At 32.0% G+C, this 19456-nt stretch overlaps 1 long non-coding RNA gene across 3 annotated transcripts in view; it reads right to left on the reverse strand.

Moving 5' to 3' along the window:
* LOC123266261 overlaps positions 1 to 19456 on the reverse strand; it is a 45376-nt gene that overhangs the window by 10698 nt on the left and 15222 nt on the right. For 2 of the 3 annotated variants that reach the window (XR_006509743.1, XR_006509742.1), the window contains exon 2: positions 6084 to 6122. This is a non-coding gene — a long non-coding RNA (uncharacterized LOC123266261). Of the gene's footprint in view, positions 1 to 277; positions 580 to 6083; positions 6123 to 19456 lie in introns of those variants that run through there. The other variant, XR_006509741.1, reaches the window with a different exon arrangement.

The raw sequence follows: 19456 nt of genomic DNA on the forward strand, positions 1-19456 counted from the left end.
GCTCTTGCAGCAGACGAGACTTTATCAGTTGTTTGGCATCACCAAGTAAATTATAATCTGGTATAATTTATGGTGATGCGACACAACTAAGACTTTTCTAACACAATACTTAATATCGTTGTAGAAAAACTTCAACTTAAATAATAACTATATTAATTAACTATTATTAATAAATAATAATAATAAAAATTAAATAGTGATAATAAACAACCAATTTTATCAGATCATCGCAAAATAAAATAATTATGTAATTTATGTAATTACGATCAAATTTTATATTTAATAACAATGCATACATAAATGTACTTGCATATTATTATGTCCTATCTACATAGCATTAGAAACTTTGGTAATTACTGTTGGGGTGACATCATCTTACACATAATATAACACAACATAACGGAACGTAACATAACAGTACGAATAGAACAAAAGTAGGAATAAGCCCCTAGTCGTGCATATACAATACAATCTTTGTGCTGTTTACCTCCTTGAGTAATTTTCCCAAGAACATCTGGTAATAATATCTCAATTAAAGCTCGTCTTGCCCAAATCACGACATGATTGCTTTTGCCTCAGCTGAATTAATAATTATTCAAGGATCACAATCATAACATTGAAAAATTTAATTAAATTTATTGCATTGAAAAAAAGTAAGTATTCAAACTTGGTTGAAAAGAAAAATTCTATCAAATTTAGATGGTACATTGTATGGGTGTGATATGATGATGTTGATTTTGTCGGCTCTGAACTCACGTTAGTTTATTTCTTGCAGAGATGCGACCTGGCGACCTGGCGACCGTTCAACGTCCACGTCACCGATAATGACTATTGCGATGCGTCGTAAGGCTGTAACTCGTTATACAATTTGTTGTCGCACAACAAGTACACCTGACTGACAGCAATAGGAAAAAGACAGAGGATAAAAAAAGCACTGAGCAAGAGACGAAGACAGATACGAGTAATTTTGTCGCCTTGACCCATTTCCTAGTTAAACGTCTTCATTCCTGCTCACTCTTTGCCTTCTAATAATAATTAACTCTGGCTTAATTGATAATTGTAATTACATACACGTCTGTCAGTCTGGCTGCAGACCGTCTCCGGTTGTTGTTATTAACTAAATAATTTATTATTAACTTGGCGTCGGTGATAAAATTTGTATTTATATTTTTATCTAGTGACATTATTACGTAAACTTTTGTATTATCAAACGATTATTTGATAGTCGAGTCAACCTACATATGTGTTACTTTTTATACTACAATTCCATTTCTACTATCATGGTGTGTTGTTATTATTATTATTATTTTTCCTAACGGTGTAAATTTTGATTGACAAGTCAAGTGTCAACCTTGGGTATAATCTATAAGACCAATAAATATTTATAGATCAGACGTGATAACAGCAACTACAGTAGTGATAGATAATGATGACGACGGTACGATGATTTCAGCCACTTTATTTTCACTTTAAACTATAACTAGTCAACTTTTTATTTATTTCTTTTTTTTTTTTTTTTCATTTCTGTCATCGATAGCTTATGATATGACAGTAATATATTCAGTTGTTTACTTCTATTCATTCCGTCAGCAGGGACTAATTTCTATTTTTAACCATTATCTTGTTTACGAGAAAATTATAGACTACGTTCATTTTTAAATTAACCAATTTATAGAAATTGGTTTTGTAGGCCAAGGTCAATAAAATTTGCGTTGTTTGTTCTTTTTTTTTTTTTTTTTTTTTTTTTATGCTTTTATAAATTTCCTTGAAAAGTTCAACTCACATCTATTTTTCCCACGGAAAAAAAAAAAATATTTATGTATAGATATATATGTTTATGACACATGAATATAAGTATTAAAACAAAAAAATTTTTTTTCAATGGATTTTTAATAAATTATTGATGAATTTTGTTAAAATAGAACAAACTTATGTTAAAAAATATAAGTATATGTATCCGTAATATAAATTTTCTATGTTTTCATTTCTATATTTTTTTTTTTTCTTTTTGTCTTTGAAGTATTTTTGTTATTCTACTATTCCTAGTAGTGTTTTGATGTCATGAAGTCTAATTAAAGCATATCAATCGAAAAACAAGCTAATTAATCACTTGAGTTGATTTTATTCTTTGAATAGCTTCACCTGAGGCTCAATGTAATGACAGGGACGTCATTGTTATTGTCTTTTAAAGAAATAAAATAAGTTTTTAGTGTAATCATTTAATTTGATCATAATAAAGTTGAAGCAAATCGTATTTATGATTATATTAAAAAAATTTAATAAATTTGGAGACAATTGATGCTTGTGGTGGTGTGAGAAAGTATTATTAAGTGCAAATTTCAAATGATTTTGGATGAAACTATGATAATAAAGCCCAGATATTATTTTTGGTTTAAGACAAAGATACACACTGTAAGCTCTGTAAGCTTTAGTTAATAACTCTTTAAAACAAAAGCTCATTAATTGTAATAGAATAGCAGGAAGCATTCTGATCATCAAAGTCTTCTATATTGACAGTGTTGACGTCGACAATCCGCAGTTTGACGTCAATAGTAACCAAGCGAAACTAATAAAACAGGCTAATGATTTGTTAAAAACAACATACTGACAAAATTGGTACTTATTATTATAATCGCAATAACTATTCAAATATTCAAGTGACGCACTGTGAATATAAGCTTATATTACTTTTAAAAGTATTAACTTTTTATTTTCATTATCTTATTGATGTAATTAACTCAATGGGAAGATATAACAACTTTAATAATCCAGAATCTGTCTATAAAGTTATTAAGGGCAGACAGGCATGGGAACAGGAAGCCCAGCCAGCTTTACTTATTTTTGGATAATGTGGTGATAAGCTTCGAGTTTCGAGTTGTTTTTTATTATTTTACTTTTGGTATCTATCATTATAATTCTGAGAAATTTTATGAGGAAATTGAGAAGGGCGTCAGTTTTAATTAGCCATAGTTGTTTTTCATAGCTGTTTCCTATCGCATACCAGATAAGATGGAGTAAATTAATAATTAATAAAAATAAAAAAAATAAAAATAATGTTGTATTTTTAAATGTATAATATAAGACATAATTATTTTAAATATACGGTACGCATTTAATTAAAATGAATTTAACAGTAAATTATTATTAAAATAAAATAAATTTATTAATTCACAGTTATACATTTAGATAATGAGACCCTCAGAAATAAAGTATATGTTATTTAGATATTCACCTGATCTGAATATATAACCACAGTGATAATACTATTATTAAACGACACCCAATGTAAATTCTCGCGGTACCATTAAAAATTATTAATTTCCTCCGAGCGAGAACTCCAAGTTACAATTATTAGTGTTATTATTAATAGAAGTTGTGAAGCTAAGTTACATACATATATTTATTAAATATTCGATAGTATCTTATGATTAGTATAAATTTACCTTTATATTTAATAAAAATCCCAGTAAGAGACATAGAATACAATGATCATGCTTTGAATTGAATTAATTAATATTTATTCAAAGCTAGCTTAACATTCTTGTATTATTATTAAGTCAAGTGTTCTCAATATTATCTGATTACACGTTCTCATATTATAAGTTATGAATACATTGGTCACGTACGATTCCATAAAACAACTATATCGTACTACCAAAGTCATTTTAATTAAATAATATAATAATATTACTGTGTCACTTAATGATTATCACAGTACACTTAACATAATTTTATTCAAATTATAACATTGCTATTTTTTTTTTTTTTTTTTATATTTTTTATTCAATATTACGGTCTTTTTATATTATAAATAAAAATTTTATCAAGCATTTATACTCGACCGGTTTATTATTAAAAAAAAATTTAAAATAAATACTACTGAGAATCTAACCCCCTTTGTTCCCTCGCGGTATATACAGTACAGTACTACATCTTTAATTTTAACTAATCCTAATATAAATTTTGATTATCCTCCTTTATAATTTTATAATAAACTAAAACATAAGAGTAGAAAGAAAATTTGAAATTGAGTTAATAAACGGAAAAACAGGGAATAAGTGTGGTAACGTAAGATTGTACTTTTTAGACATTAAACAGGAAGTTAACTGATTGGAGAGCCGGCGTCGGATAACGCGGTCCTTCCTTCTGCGTCTTACTTTACTTATTTTACTCTAGAGTTGTCACCGCAGCTTAAATTACTCGAGCATGAACATGAGGTGTTTCCCTTGTTTAGTAACGCATGGACCACATCCTCACCTCTTTTATTCTCGTATAAGATACATATAAATACATCTCTAACTAAACAGAGTTATTCCTATTCACCGAGACTGAAACGGGGAATTAAGTTTAATGGTTACTTTGATTCTATAATAGATAACAATACCGGCAAATAAAGAAATATAACCCTAGCGGTTAATATTTAAAATTAATATATTTATTATATATTAAAAATACGGAATAAATAGTAAAAGAAAAATAATGTACCGCGCTCGATCAAATTCTTTACCCCTGGACATTGTATTTTCTGACGTGTTTTAACGAATTCCCATACTCTGTACTCTATTACTCTATATTTTATACTCTATACTCTATACTATGACGGATGCTTTATTCCCGTTGTGAGTATAAAAACCTAAGGATCACTTCGATATTCGATATTCGATAACTCTCAATATACTTGGACCCTCGCTCTCGGCTTTATCAAAAAATATAACGCACCAAATACCGTCAATTCCGAGTAATACTTGCATTGATTTTTCTCCATTATATTCTGGTACGTGACATAAAAGTTTGTGACAAATCAGTAGACGGTATACAGTACCTATTATATACGCTTTACTTTTATTAAATATCGGTTAAAATTATAAAATTAATTATTTATTTATTCACCCAGTGGAAGACAATAAAATATACTTTACCAAAATAAAATGATTTAAGGTATATTTTTTTTAATAGTTTTAATATCATTTATTTATTAAAAGTTTAAAAAATTTAGCTTATACCAAGCACTAAATTAATAATAAATTTATTAAAAATTAATAAATTTTTCTATCAGTGTACCTTTGCTATTTAATAACTTTCTTGCACCACCAATAAATTAAATTAAATTAAATTAAATTAAAGGAATGAAACTTTTGAAAGTTAAACTTTGGTAAGTTTTTACCCCGCGATCCTTGATATATTTTTAAATTCCATTCTGATAACAGATATCAAGAAAGATAAATTCCCGAGCGAGTATACATCTCAAGTTCTATTTGGATTCCCGCGTTTAATAAGTGTCTGCTAAATGACATGAATTAGTTAAACACTTTGGTGACAGGCTTAAAAAGTGGCGTGTCTGCAGTCAACGGTCTACTATAATTGAAAATAGCTCACGGCGTCATATTTTACATTGAACAATGTTGCCAACAGATTTACAGGATGTTGTTCCGCAGGATAACTATATGACCTACCTCGATTACTTATACAATATATACGATATACAATATACAACTACAACTAAAGAAAACACCAAGACTGAAGATTGAAGACTGAAAACTGAAGACTGAAGACTGAAGACTGAAGACCCAAGGACCGAGACTAAAAGAACAGTGATGAAGGAAAAAAGGCGGTTAAACCGACCAGGTGCATTCAATCTAGAGCACAACATAATATAACACAAAGCTGATGCTCTTCCTTTGCAAAGAGAGTTCTCACATACATACATAGACACACGTACATAGTTGTAATATTTAAGCACTGTATCGTCAGAGTTAGAGTACATCTTTCCTTTTTCTTTTGCTGATAAAAGGATTTCTTGCTCTTGCTCTTGCTCTTGCTCTTGCTTTTGCTCTTACTTTTTCTATTGCTATTGCTCTCTGATAGATAGGCTAGACCCTACATTTTGCACTGTATAGATTGTGCATCAGCTAACTGAAGGGTGTGAGCCAAGCTAACTTAAGGGGTGTCCCACTTTTGCTGTATCGTTGGACACCCTCTGAGAAAATTACGCTGTCGTGTATAGTATACTTGGATATTCATAGGTATAAAAGAAACTATTGATTGGTTATAGGTTATAATTTATAATAAATGGTTATTCTTACCTTTATTGGAGATGCTGCCGATGTACTGCGATGAACAACCTGTAAACAAAATAATGCATTTTAATTTTTAATCATCATCTAATCTAATAAGTATATTTATTAAAAATAAAAAATTCGAGTTGTTTGAAATTCTTAACGCTATGTATCCAAAACTATTTTTTTTTTTTTTTCAAGTTCCTCTGATGATATCGTACATAAAAACGTTGGACCCACTCAAGAATCATTGAATAAAAAATTAAGACCCCGATTATTTAACCTTTGGATATTTAAATTGGAATAAATCTTAAATGTAGAATCAAGAGCCCAATTGTGTTCCAGTCATGTAATCTTAGCGAATTTTTCAGTGATTCGGTTATGCGACAGTTTTAGCATATTCCACGGTTCGTTGACAGAGAGAATCCTTTTTCGTTTGAGCAAGCGTGCATGTCTGCCAATCTAATTTCGTGCCTTTTGAAAATTTATTGCGAGAACACATCGTAAATTTCACTCTTGTCTTCGTCGAGGGTTTGAGTCGAAGGTATATAAATAGGGTGAAGCGATTGACTGGGTGGAGCACAAGAGAAGTAGTTGACTGCTCGTAAATTCAATATTTTAAATTATTTCTCAAAGAAATATTTTGCATACATAAACAATGTTTAAGCGGTTTTTCCCTTTTTTTCTTATTCAGCTCTATCTAAGCTTCACCTTTCTCTTATACATACTTTTACATACTAATTTATAATGTATAAATTTTTTATCGACTCGATGCCCCATGCTCTTTCCATTCGATAGGGACCAACTACAACTAACTAAATATTTTCCTGTCTACCTTGAACAACTTACTCAATTACATTACTTTGTCATCGTTTATACATACATGGGCTCATATGTGTGGCTACTCATGTTTCCTCTTCTTGGAATATGACTCAGGTCGGGTAAGTTCGTTGGCATCCGATTCACAATTGACACAGCCCGATACTAAACCATATTTTCTAGTACATAAATAAACTTAACCATTAGGAAGAAGAAAAAATAAAAAAAACTACCATCTTTTTTCCGTGTTAGTGTTATCTATGTAATGGCTTTCATTATCCAATTTTATTTATGCATTGACTTGCTACTAAAAAACAGGAAAAAAAAAAAAAACATAAAAGGTACCTGAGTTTGATACTCAATTTGATCTGTTTTACAGCAGTGATCATTTTAAATCAAGTTCATTCAATTATTTTTATTAATTAAAATGCCAATAGATGTCGTTCCAGTGATGTTATTTTTCCAAAATATGAAAAAAAATAAAAATAAAAATGACAAATAGATCAAAGATAAAAATGTTTTCGTGGTACATTCATTATAAAATATATGATAAAATTTTTAGTCCTTGAAGTTGGGAAAGTAAAAATCTGAGACGACAGATGACTTACACGGGTTGTTACCAAAGTAAAATTTTTAAAAAAGTTTTCTGAGTAAACGTGACGAAACCGCAGCGGATGGAAGTAAGTTTTTAAAGCTGGAACCTCGTACAACCGCAGGACTTATAGAATAATAATAATAATAATAATAATAATAATAATAAAAAAAAAAAAAAAAAAAAAAAGATAGAGTTGTAAAAAAACAGGTAAGGAAAAGGAGGAATAAATGTCTCTTAACGTGGGCAACATTGTGAGCTCATTATAAAGATTATAAAGCCTTATTTACTGCTCTTTATATTTTTATATATTAAGATGTGTGGGAGATGAGCAAAGCTTTAAGCCTACACCAGGAACCCCATGACCCTTTGTCTATGACTTGTGCGGGCAGACTGATTTTCCGTGGGAATTATTAAAGTTTTATAAATTCAGTGGGCACTGATGACTTTATTTATTTTCATGCGGGTGTTGTCGGAGTCATAAAGGTTATGAAAACGTCGTGTGAATGCCTCTAAAGGGGACATTATAACCGGAGACGGGAAAACGGCCGGTTAATAAACGCTATGAAAAAGTCTACACGCGAGTTTAACATACATACATATACCACTACTCACACATACATTTACACATGTGCTTTATTTCATGAGTCTAAGGACCCTACAGTTGTTGATTGTCGAGTGTATAAGTGTGTGAACTCCAAGTTTGATGCCCTATTCGAGCCAAAGGAGGGAAGGCCAAAGAAAATAAGAACAACGCACGCAACTGCGCGCGCATTATGGCGGGAAACGATCCTCAAGTTGGCGACAAGGCAACAAGGCGGGAACCAACGGTCGAGTGGTACTCAACTGCTAAGTTTTTGTTTTAAGGAATTATACGGAGTTAATATTTTTTAAAAATTTATTAATTAACTTATTTTTTTTAATATCAAAATATCAAAAACTGATTATTAAAATTCTAAGTGACTAGTCACAAAAGATAAATAATTAATAAATTTCATTCTATTGACTTTATAATTGCATATAACTTTTTAAACTATAAAATTTTAAATCTAAACCAGCAACCATCAACGTAAATTTAGATCAAAGAATTTTTTGTAAAAGATTAAGAAATTGGATTCGATCTAACAAAAAATATATTTAAAGACTCTCGAAGGTAGTATTTAGTGTTAGTTCCAGGTTAATTTCAACTTATTATAGCTTATCGATGAAGAACATAAGAGGCCGGAGCTAACGATGATGTGCTGAAGAAGGTTAAACGGGATGATTAAATCGGGCAAAAGAGGTTCCGCCTATGATCAGGCACTTAGTTCGACATTTCATTATCGAGCTCGTGCAATGCCTTTTTTTTTTTAAGTTTTTATCAAGTTCCTGAGCAGAACAAGAACGGAGAGAGAATAGTTGAGAATCTAATCCCGATTAAAATTATCAGAAATTATACAAAGGAAATGGTGGTAATGGTAGTCTGTCGTTTTAACTTGAAGTTGTCAAGTCGGTAGAATATAATAATAACTTTATAGTATTCCATAGAATAATTTATAATGATGATTGGATTATCAATCAATAATGAAATAATAACATTTCACTCCCTAGAAAATAAATAAAATGATGGAAATATAAATGGAAATGTATATGTAGAGCATACGAAGGTGAGCAACGAAGCGTTTACTTGTCCAGGTGCCTTGGTGCAGGCTTACCTCTCCGACGGAAATTCCACGCCTCCATGAATCGCAGATAGGCTCCCGCGCTCAACAACAAGGTATTTGAACCCATTCTCCGTCCCCACGCTTGACTGTCTGTAGGCCGTCTGCCTTCTACTCTCTCAGCTTGTGTTGGTTCCCGTCAGTGACATCGGAGAAGCACCATGCCAGAGACTTGAGTCTCGGGAGCTGAGAACTGAGAGCAGAAAGCCACATCAAAGCCAACTTAAAACTTAAAACGTCAATTTTCATTGCTCCCACTAGAGTTTACAAACACACACACACACACACACACACACACACACACACACACACTGATACAGACTTGGATCATATAGATGTGTTATGCATGTTAATGTCGCTCCTTTTCATTGTCGATAGCCTTGGACAAATTATATAAAAACACTGTCTAGAACGTTTAACAATACACTGGTGTGGTAAACATGGAGAAAGGTGGAGAGTAGTGGCAGGGGAGAAGAAAAAGAAGAAGAAGAAGAAGAAGGAGGGAATCAACCAACAATCAAGAACCAAGAACCAGTACATTAAAAGACATGCATAAACAGAGCTCCAGATTGTAGACGGTAGACTGTATTTGTAGCGTCGGGCGTGTTTCATTGGCGGGAAACGTGAGAGGCCAAACACGTGGTTCTCATGGCGTCGAATCGACAAAACAAAGGAGCCAGAGTTTGGCTTTAGCTTAACACACGACATAAAATGTCACACGGGTCTGTGAGCTGGTTGAGCTGATATTATGAGGCTCAACCACAAGTCAACACTGTATAGTTTTGCTGTTTATGTTGCGGTAGGTCTTGACCAACCTGGAACGATTCAAGTCATGGGACATTCATCGTCTGCGCAGCAGTTATTAAAAATATCGTGTGAAAGATTAAATGTTAACACTCTCCTTCTTTTTAATTTCAAAGTTGTCCTCGTCCTCGGCCTCGTCTCCGTTTCAACCCAGATAATGTTTACATTATTACATTATACAAATTATACAGTATACATATACATATACAGTGGTTTCATAGGTCAATTCACCATTTCGTCGAATGCATTTCATTTTATTTTTTCTTTTTCTTTTTATTTTTATTTTTCTCTCTAGAGCAGAGCCATCAACGCTCAGCCAATACAAACTAAATGTGAATCCCCTCAACATGTCCTTGAAACTGGAATGGTACTGGCGCCTTGACTAAAACCTACCGCAACGACTAAACTATGCTCCAAACTGCACATTCGCACGTTTCTACTCCACTCAAAAGTGTGTTGGCTTTTATTTTTCGACTTAAACCTTGGCGTGAGCAGCCTCTTTCACCCAAATTATTAAACTTATATTATACGTATTATATGTTATAAAAGTATTATTATTTCAATCTAAATTGTTGAACCCATTAATGGCTAGACGTGCAATGTTTGGGCAGCCTTGAAGGTATACCAACAGAACCGAAAATACTGATAAAAGGGATTTGGTTTACACACGAACCCTAAAATTTCTTAGAACCAATCTCATAAAAGATGCCGAAGGACACTGGTCAATTTAGATGCAAGTCTACAGACTTTGCTTTCGCCAAACAACCCATCAACCCGTTTGTCTTATTCTCTCTTATTGGTATTGCTGCTGTTATTATTGTTTTTGTTGTTTCTGACGATCATGGATTGACCGATTTTCTGTCGGTACAATACGGCTGTTTTACTATTTATTCATTGAGCATAACATTAAATTTTAACAGCGATGCCAAAGTCTGGCGCGTCAACAGAAAGGAAGTTATCTGGTGGCATTTAATGACCTGGGACGCTCTGGTGGGTTTAAAACAGTCAAAGACTCAGAGTCATAGAGTACACTTTGTTTGGCATTCCAAATTATAATAATTATAAGAATGATATTAATTAGACGATAGTTTAATCTAAGAGGTTTGATTGGTGTGTTAGCATTAGTATTAGAAATGTTTTTGCATATACTGACACTTTCCTGAGTTAAAAGATTCCTCAATAAGACCGTCAGGGGCTGGTAATGGAAAAAAAAAATACTGGAATTATCTTTTATCCTCTCATCGGGACCCCTTTTTTTCTTTTTTTCTTTCTTTCTTTCTTTCTTTCTTCATTTCTTTCCTTCCTTCCTTCCTTCCTCGTTCCCCTCGGGGCAGGACGACGACCCCAAGGCACAACGCACGACCCAGCCCAACCTGATCCTCTCTCGGTCTTTGTCTTAACGAATGCTCCAAGGAGCAAGGAGCCATTGCCGCCGATTGCCATGGGAAGATTTTTTGGCGTAAAGGCTCGCTCTCTTTACGCGTCTCTCATCTCTCGTCTTGTCTTGTTGTCTTTTACCCGCACGTGCTTTATATACGAGAGTTTTATTGGAGACTTGGCTCTCGGGAGCTCTCGGGTTCTTTCGGTACCTCAATACCAGTAGATACTGGCTGTAGTCGGCTTACGACAAGCATACAGTCACCGAGCCATAATAGATCCGCGAATGTCTGTCTGGGTTGTTAAACTCAACAGCGCTCTCTTTCTCGAAGTTACCAATGAACCACCTTTGTCTCCTCTGGTATCTTCTTTGCTTTTTTTAATATTATTATTATTATTCTGTGCTATTGCCCCTCGCAAGCCAAAGTATCTCGAGTCCACAGTTCATGGACGATCGCCCAAAATAATCAACGTCAACATAACAGAAAGAGCTGCTCTGTGAGCCACCGAAAGAGACCAAATAACGAGAATTTACCTAGACACAGAGCAACAAGGATAAAGCATACATCTACACCGCCATCACACTTTTTACATATCCAGTTAGCAGTCTACTACTAGTTAAACTTATCGTCATTTATACACTAGAGGTTACTAGCTTAATACTCCAAGAAATCGATGTCAATATTTATGGGTTAGTGGGAAGAAAAAAAAAAAAAAAAAAAAAAAAAAAAAAAACAACTAAATTAACAAATATCGGCTTAATTAATTGAATAAAATAGGTGAGAGAGTTCATGGACGTTTTCCTCCGAAAATACAAAAGCGAATGAGTCGTCAGTCTGGTATCTGGCGATTAATTTCCTCATACGCTCTCTAATGTAGTTGTATCAACTTTGTATCTCATTCAGTTAACCGATTCCAAGTTGTGATTATCCAAGTTATTATTCGTTACCTTTTACTGTTTATATATCTATTTGAGGCGATAGAAGAGAAACCAGGAGCGTCTGTCTATAGATGCAACAAGAGGAGAATCATGCCGTTTTTCATGTCGTTCTATTTGTATTTATAATGCTTACTCATGAATCTATTACGAGTTTATAAATACTTGTTGGTTGTACGAGACTGCAAGATCGTCGGTAAGAATAAAGAACTAGGCTACACTTCTCTACATCTAGGAATAGATGCTCCATCACGGAGCTTTATTCTCAGCCTTCGCCGGTCCTATTAATAAACCGACACTCGAGACGCCATTCGTCATAAAGTGAATCATCCATCTTTTAAATATGCTTTAACTTATTGCTGTTATCCTGTAATATAAAATTCATGACTAAAATCAAGTTAATTTAGTATCGAAATTCTCGATATTAATCGAAAGAATGGACCTTGATACTTGGACCTTATTGGTCCAGTTTACCAGTTTAATCTTATCGGTATAAAACATAATGATATAATGATACAGACTAGATAAAATATAATTTTACTATTAGAATATTTTGTACTACTAAACGACAACATACCACCAAAAATCGGATGAATACAATTTGGTATTAGCTTATCGTTCTATTCGACTTTTCGATCACCAAATTATTTTTAATTAGCGGACTAAAAATTTTGGATGTTAGTCGTCGCGGGATCCAATAAATAACTCTCGGGAGCTCACCGTTCTTCCTTTGTCCACAATACCCGCACACGTGATCCTTCTCCTCCTCTATTTAATCTTTTTCGATCCTCGAGTTTTTTATTCTATTTCCTGACTATGCCTTCCTTTTTTTTTTTTTTAGTTATTTTTCATTCTTTTGGGTTTTTATTCTTGTGCCAGGCGCCGTAGAATGTTGTACACGCGGTGAATCCACTAGTCCACAGATTATATTCTTTGTGTCCGAGTTTCGCCGTCGACCGCCGACAGATTCCAAGAATATACATCACATTAGGTGCTTACGAACCTTCATATGTACACTCGATCTCTCTTCGCTTTTTTATGAATTTACGATATTTATTAGGCCGATGCTATCTCTTAAATTTTTATTCTATATTCTTTGTCCAGCTACTTACATTTTTGTTTATTTATTTATTATTTCTAGTACTCATACACTCATGTATAGATTGTCTAAATTCCATTCATCTACATCTGCCCAATTATAATAACCGGCATATCATCAATGATCACTCTAAATAATTTATTGATAAATAACTGCTTTGATGCAACAGCTTTTAATTCTTTAATAAAACAACACAAATTTTTTTTATTCCAATAAAAATCATCTCAACATGTCCCATTATAGATAAACAATTGTCCGGAGTGTGTTTACGTTCGTGGTTCCACGTAAATTATGTTTTTCGAGAACCCGAATGGGTTGTTAAGATCGAGGGTCTAACAGAGGTACACGACAATGAGTGAAAACTAAGAACTAAACTCGATTAGTACGTTTCCCTCCGGGATGAAGGGGTTAAAATACCAGGAGACCCTAAGAATAACAATTTATACCTAATTTATGACTAACCTGTTAAATAGAATGTGGATGTTGTCTGAACTCTGATAGCAACAGGATAGATATCGAGTTCATCCAATTTTTTAAATTTATATGATATAATATTATTTCTGATGTAAACGTTGAAGAAATTTCACCTAGAAAAAATATTTATCTATTTGTCGTGAGGATCTTTATCTTGGTGTTTTGAGTTTTGTTGGTCTTTCGGGTTATTCAGGACTAGCTGGCATCATTAGATTTTGAACAATGTCTCATCTCAGTGAACCTATGACACCGAGAACTGATCAAATTAGTGTCTCAAGTTTGCTGTGCTTGGGTTAAATTGCTTTCAAAGAACAATATACAATAACCCATCCTCGATTCCTTTTTATAAACAGGTATAGACATAAAAACAAAGGAGTAACATATGTACTAGATTATAGTTTAGTTAGATTATCGCAACCACCGAGAAAATATCAACAAAACATCGTCAAGACGCAAGTACCTAATCTAGTTACCATATTGCTACGGGAGTCTCTTAAGTTATTATCTTACAGATCCGTGAGGATTTATTAATTAATTTCTCAAAAGATACATATTTTTTCATGATAAAAAAAAAAAATGTCCGTAGTGAAAATTGCAAGGTAAAGGAAAAGGATCGATAAAATTATGCTTATTAAAAGTTACATCTTCGCATGTCTAGAGTAGATTTCTAATGATTATTATTATTATTATTATTATAACTAATTAAATTATTTTCGCATTCTCCAAAAAGTTATCAGGCCAAACAAACAATTTTTTAAATTATTATTTTGTTAGAAATTTAGAATTTTTCAAATTTTTCAAGTTACATCCTCACGTGTTAAAAATAATTGACCTTGTATTGTCACTATGAAGACAGATCAACCTACAAGATAAAGAAGGATTAGACAATTGGTGTCTATTAGAGGAGAATTACTGGATTGATCACCACTGAATGGACTGAACTGGGAACGTGGATTCTCAGAGGGGTATTCTTGGTTCAACAAAAAATAGAAAGAGGGGTGCGCGTCTGTTGTGTCTGAAGCTAGCTGGAGCCCTCTTGGGTGAACGCCCTTGGAAGCCTGGCGCAAGCGGAACTTTTCGTCCCCCGCGGACCTTCTCGCCCTCACACACTTTCTACCCCACGGGGTAACCGAAGCATACCATAGACTATATGAGATGTTTGGACATAATAGCACTCGGAATCGAGCAAGCTATAGTTTTGATCCAGACTATCTGCTTTTTCTCTTTACTTGGAGCACAAGCAGTTCGCTCAAAGGGAATTTATTTTATTCCTAACAGAATGTCTGCTTTGCTATGACTTATTTAATAATCACTTTCTCTCTTTTCTCTTTCCTCTTCTCTATCATCCTCTTCATTCTCTTCATCCTCTCTATCCTCTCTATCCTCTCTATCCTCTTACCGTCTACCAGCAATATGTTGAGATTCATTTGATGTTAGGCCATGGCCTAAGCATTGCTCTCCATCCAAAGTCAAGTTAAATAATCTCACGTAGCAGGATCAGGTGAAAAACCGGGCTCTATTTTTTTTTAATAATCTCTGTATAAAATCCAGAAATTAATCGCTTTGACGGATTCCTCATCTCCAAATTCTGACGTAATTGGATTTGAATTCAAAAGCATAACCATTATTACAGAATTGGCATTAAACTCTCGTGGGTTTAGCGGTATAATCACCCCTCGCCCTGGTTATGGTAATATTCTCACCTTTGGACTGCTACTTCAGATCAAAGGAGACGAAAGTAAGTATTGAGTCTTGGATTTTAACTCTTAAGGACAGTTTAGTTATAATAAATAAATAAGTGTAATCACCTGAAGCTGTAAAAGCGTCGACAACTAATTAACAACACGCGTCACGATCATCCCCATATAATTATGATTATGATTATGACAATGATTATAACTAAAACTCGGTAGGTTGAAGAGGGGAAAAAAAAAAAACGTGGTTGCTTGTTATACATTATATCCAGGGCGTGGTTGGTAGAAAAGGCGCCGGTAATATAGATTTGAACGTGCCTGCCAGCGCCCTCGCCTAGCGCGGAAAGTTTCCCTGTAAATGCGGGCGATTTATTAAAACTCGTATAACACATAAATGTGCAAATGCAACTTTACATCGAGTATCATAAAATGAGTAGTCAAGGGGCTGTGCAAGGGTGATAAAGCAACAGTAAATGGAAGGGGTTCTACAAGAGTTTAGAGTTGAGCCTTCTGAGTGGACCGAGCCAAACCATATACCGTAACACGCACTCAAAAGTTACTTCACTAAGCTAAATAAATGAACCTATAAATATTTATTTTATAATTTTAAGCTCTGTGCTTAATTAAATGTGCTTTTCTCCTATAGAACATGTATATATATATATACTAAAGTTTTATTATATTAATTAATTGCTTGAAAGATTTGCTAAATTGTCGTACTACTAATACTCAATCAAATTTAATAGATCTTTTGTGGGAGTTAAAAAAAAATTATACGTTGATACGGAAAATTCAATCTATTGATCATATTAAACTTCCGTCAACGAATTTAATAAAGAAAAATGCCTGTAGATTATTCATTGGTTTTGGGTATTTATTTTTATTTATCGTTGAATTTAAAACTAAATTTATAATGATTAAATTTTAAGCCTGAACAGATTGAAGGGACTGTTGAAAAATTACCAAGGTGTCAAGGAAAGCGAGGAATTTTTCTTAACCTGTCATATTATCACCTACTTTTCAATGAGTGTCAATCAGAAGACGTATTGGATATTGCGATGAGTTTTATTATTAAAAACAACAAATAAATAACCAAATACTCTTGTCATTTCAAAATATAAACCACTTAATCTTCTTTACAAGAAGAAAATTCAAGTTTTTACAAATATTTTTCAGAAATTAATCAACAAATTAAAAAGTTTTTCGAAAATAAATGAATAAATTGATAAATCGTTTTTTTTTTTTTTTTGCCTTTTGCCTTTTGCGTGCAATGTTTTAATAAAAAAGGAATATAATTGAAAATGAAAATTTAGAATTAAAACTGAGCCAAACAAGTAATGAAATTTCTATTTTTCTACTTAGTTTCATCTGGAGTAATTCTAGATGAACTTTTAGTGGGTAAGAAGCATTTTAGTACTGAGAGTGTCGGTAGTACAAAAAATTCTCCTTCTTTTATGTCCATCAACCTTTAATTCCGAAAAGTCAAGAGGCGCTTCTGCCTTTTCTTTCCACGATACCTAAACTAGAGTGTACTGGAAGGTTTTCTCTCATTCTTTTCCTCTGAGTGAAAAGATCACCGGACCCAACCTTGACGTACAAATTAACAAACCAATGATAATAAAAAAAAAGGTAGTTATATACTCTCGTAAATATAATTTAACCATTTGGCTCTCACTTTAAATTTAACTTAATAAAGTACACAAGAAATCTGATAAGAAAAAAAAAAATAAAATTCAATGGCTCAGATTAAATTATATCTATCCATAAAATAGAGATATTTATATTTTAAATTTGTTTATGGAGTTAGAGTTGCATTTCATTTAATTGTAAACGAGAATACTTTGTGTATTAATTTAAAGAGACTGATGATTAGGTTATTTAAACTTTCAAAATAAACGTTTAGTTTTATCTGAAAATCAATTTTTATGGCGACAGAAAATGAGAAAAGATGGTCAAGTTTCTGAAAGTTTCTCCTATACCAGTTTTCATTTCACTATACTTTATATATATATATATATATATATATATTCACTTTTATTATTTCAGTTTACGGAAGTTTTTATGCTATTTACACTATTTGAATATTACAAATACTTGCTTTCTTAATAATTTTTGTTTTATAGTCAAAAAATGATTTTTATTTGGCACCTTAATGTCTCAAACTTAACCATTTTTTGAAGAAATATTTTCTTATACAAAAATTTATTTAAATATTTGAAATGTTGAAGGGTGTGAGCGGTAAAATTATCCCTTGTAGAAAAATTTAACGTAACATGCTTATATGTGTTGGTCATTTGTTATAATAAAATCTATGGGAAATTTTTAAAGTATATTTATTTGTTCTGTGAGAATTTTTACGTTAAGAAATTTTCGATTGAGAATTTTTTGCATGAGAAATTATTACGGATTAATAAAGACACGGAGCCCAATTAGGGTGACCGTCTATTTTTTCTCATGCAAAAATTTCTCGCGACAAAAATTCTCAGCAATAATTTGTTGTACAATATTTTCTGAAATGTTTTATTTCTCATTTTCAAAGTTTATTCGGTATTATATGATTCAGCTATAATACGCCCTTCGTAGGAGATTTTTAATACTAACTTTTATGCAATAAAAAAATTTTTATTGACTCAAACATGACTGCAAAAAAATCCTAAAAAGATATCAGATAACCAACTACATTCGTTTTATACTCAAGGAAACTTTATGTAAAAATAAAAAATTAGCTAAAAGTAGACTTTAAAACTATACATTTCCAACCACTATTCATGGTACAAAAACTACTCAAAAAGGGTGTTGATGCAACGGAAACCGCTTCTGTAATTTTCTCGTATATGAAACTTAAATTATATGTATGATTTAATAGAACATACAAATTACACTTGATTTCCATAAAAGAAGGATTACGGACAAGAATTAACTGTCACTTAAAAAAATTTTATGAGCCACGTTAAATGGAATGAGACAAGGTATTTAGCGGTGAAGAACAAAAATACTCTGCTCTGCATGAGATAAAAAGAAAAAATAAAAAAAAATATTAAACCTAGAAAAACTCTGAGAATACGTGGTGTGGTAATAAACATTGTTTGGCACCGACATGACATAGTCATTTATTACCAAACTTTTTCTTTACTTACTGTTTTAAATTGAGTATTAGCTTAACGTATTGGAAATTTTAAAAAATGCAGAAAATTTCAATGCCAAAATATTTTAACACTATCTTTTTTGCCAATTTTTTATTGCTGATTAATTGTTTGCTTTATCGCTCAGATAAAAACTGCCCATAAACTGCGAATCCAACATGCTGTTTTATTGAGTGAAAAGTTTTATCAAATATTATTATTATTATTATTATTATTACTTTTTTTTTTTCATTATATTAATAAACAGTAATAATGTTATATTAATTTTAATTTTTCCATGAATAGAAAGTTAAAAGCTATTTAAACACGCTTTAGAATTATTAATTAATTTAAAAATAAAAGTTTTTCATGGTAAAACTATTATTTTATAAAATATTCTTTTATCATTGGCTTTTTCTATTAATAAACAAAAAATATTGAATGTGATTGATAATTAAACGGTTAAGCGATTAAACGCATTTGGAGTTTGTAAATTAAACAGATTTTTCTTTAATTTTGACAGGACTATAATTTTATTTCATGCAGTAGTACTATCAAATGGATGAATTTTAAACATATCATAAAATTTTAGTTTGACTTAAAAAAAACTAAATTATTTCAGAGCTTATACAATAAATTATGATTTCTCAGATTAAATGAAGAAAATGAAGCACGAGTCATGTTATTATAAACAAACTGTGAGAAGGAAAACGAAAAACAAATTCAAGATAAAGAGAGACAAAACACGTGAAACGATGGAAAAAAAAAAAAAAAAAAAAAAA

This window comes from Cotesia glomerata, linkage group LG5 (assembly GCF_020080835.1).
Source record: "Cotesia glomerata isolate CgM1 linkage group LG5, MPM_Cglom_v2.3, whole genome shotgun sequence".
Taxonomy (NCBI): Eukaryota; Metazoa; Arthropoda; class Insecta; order Hymenoptera; family Braconidae; genus Cotesia; species Cotesia glomerata.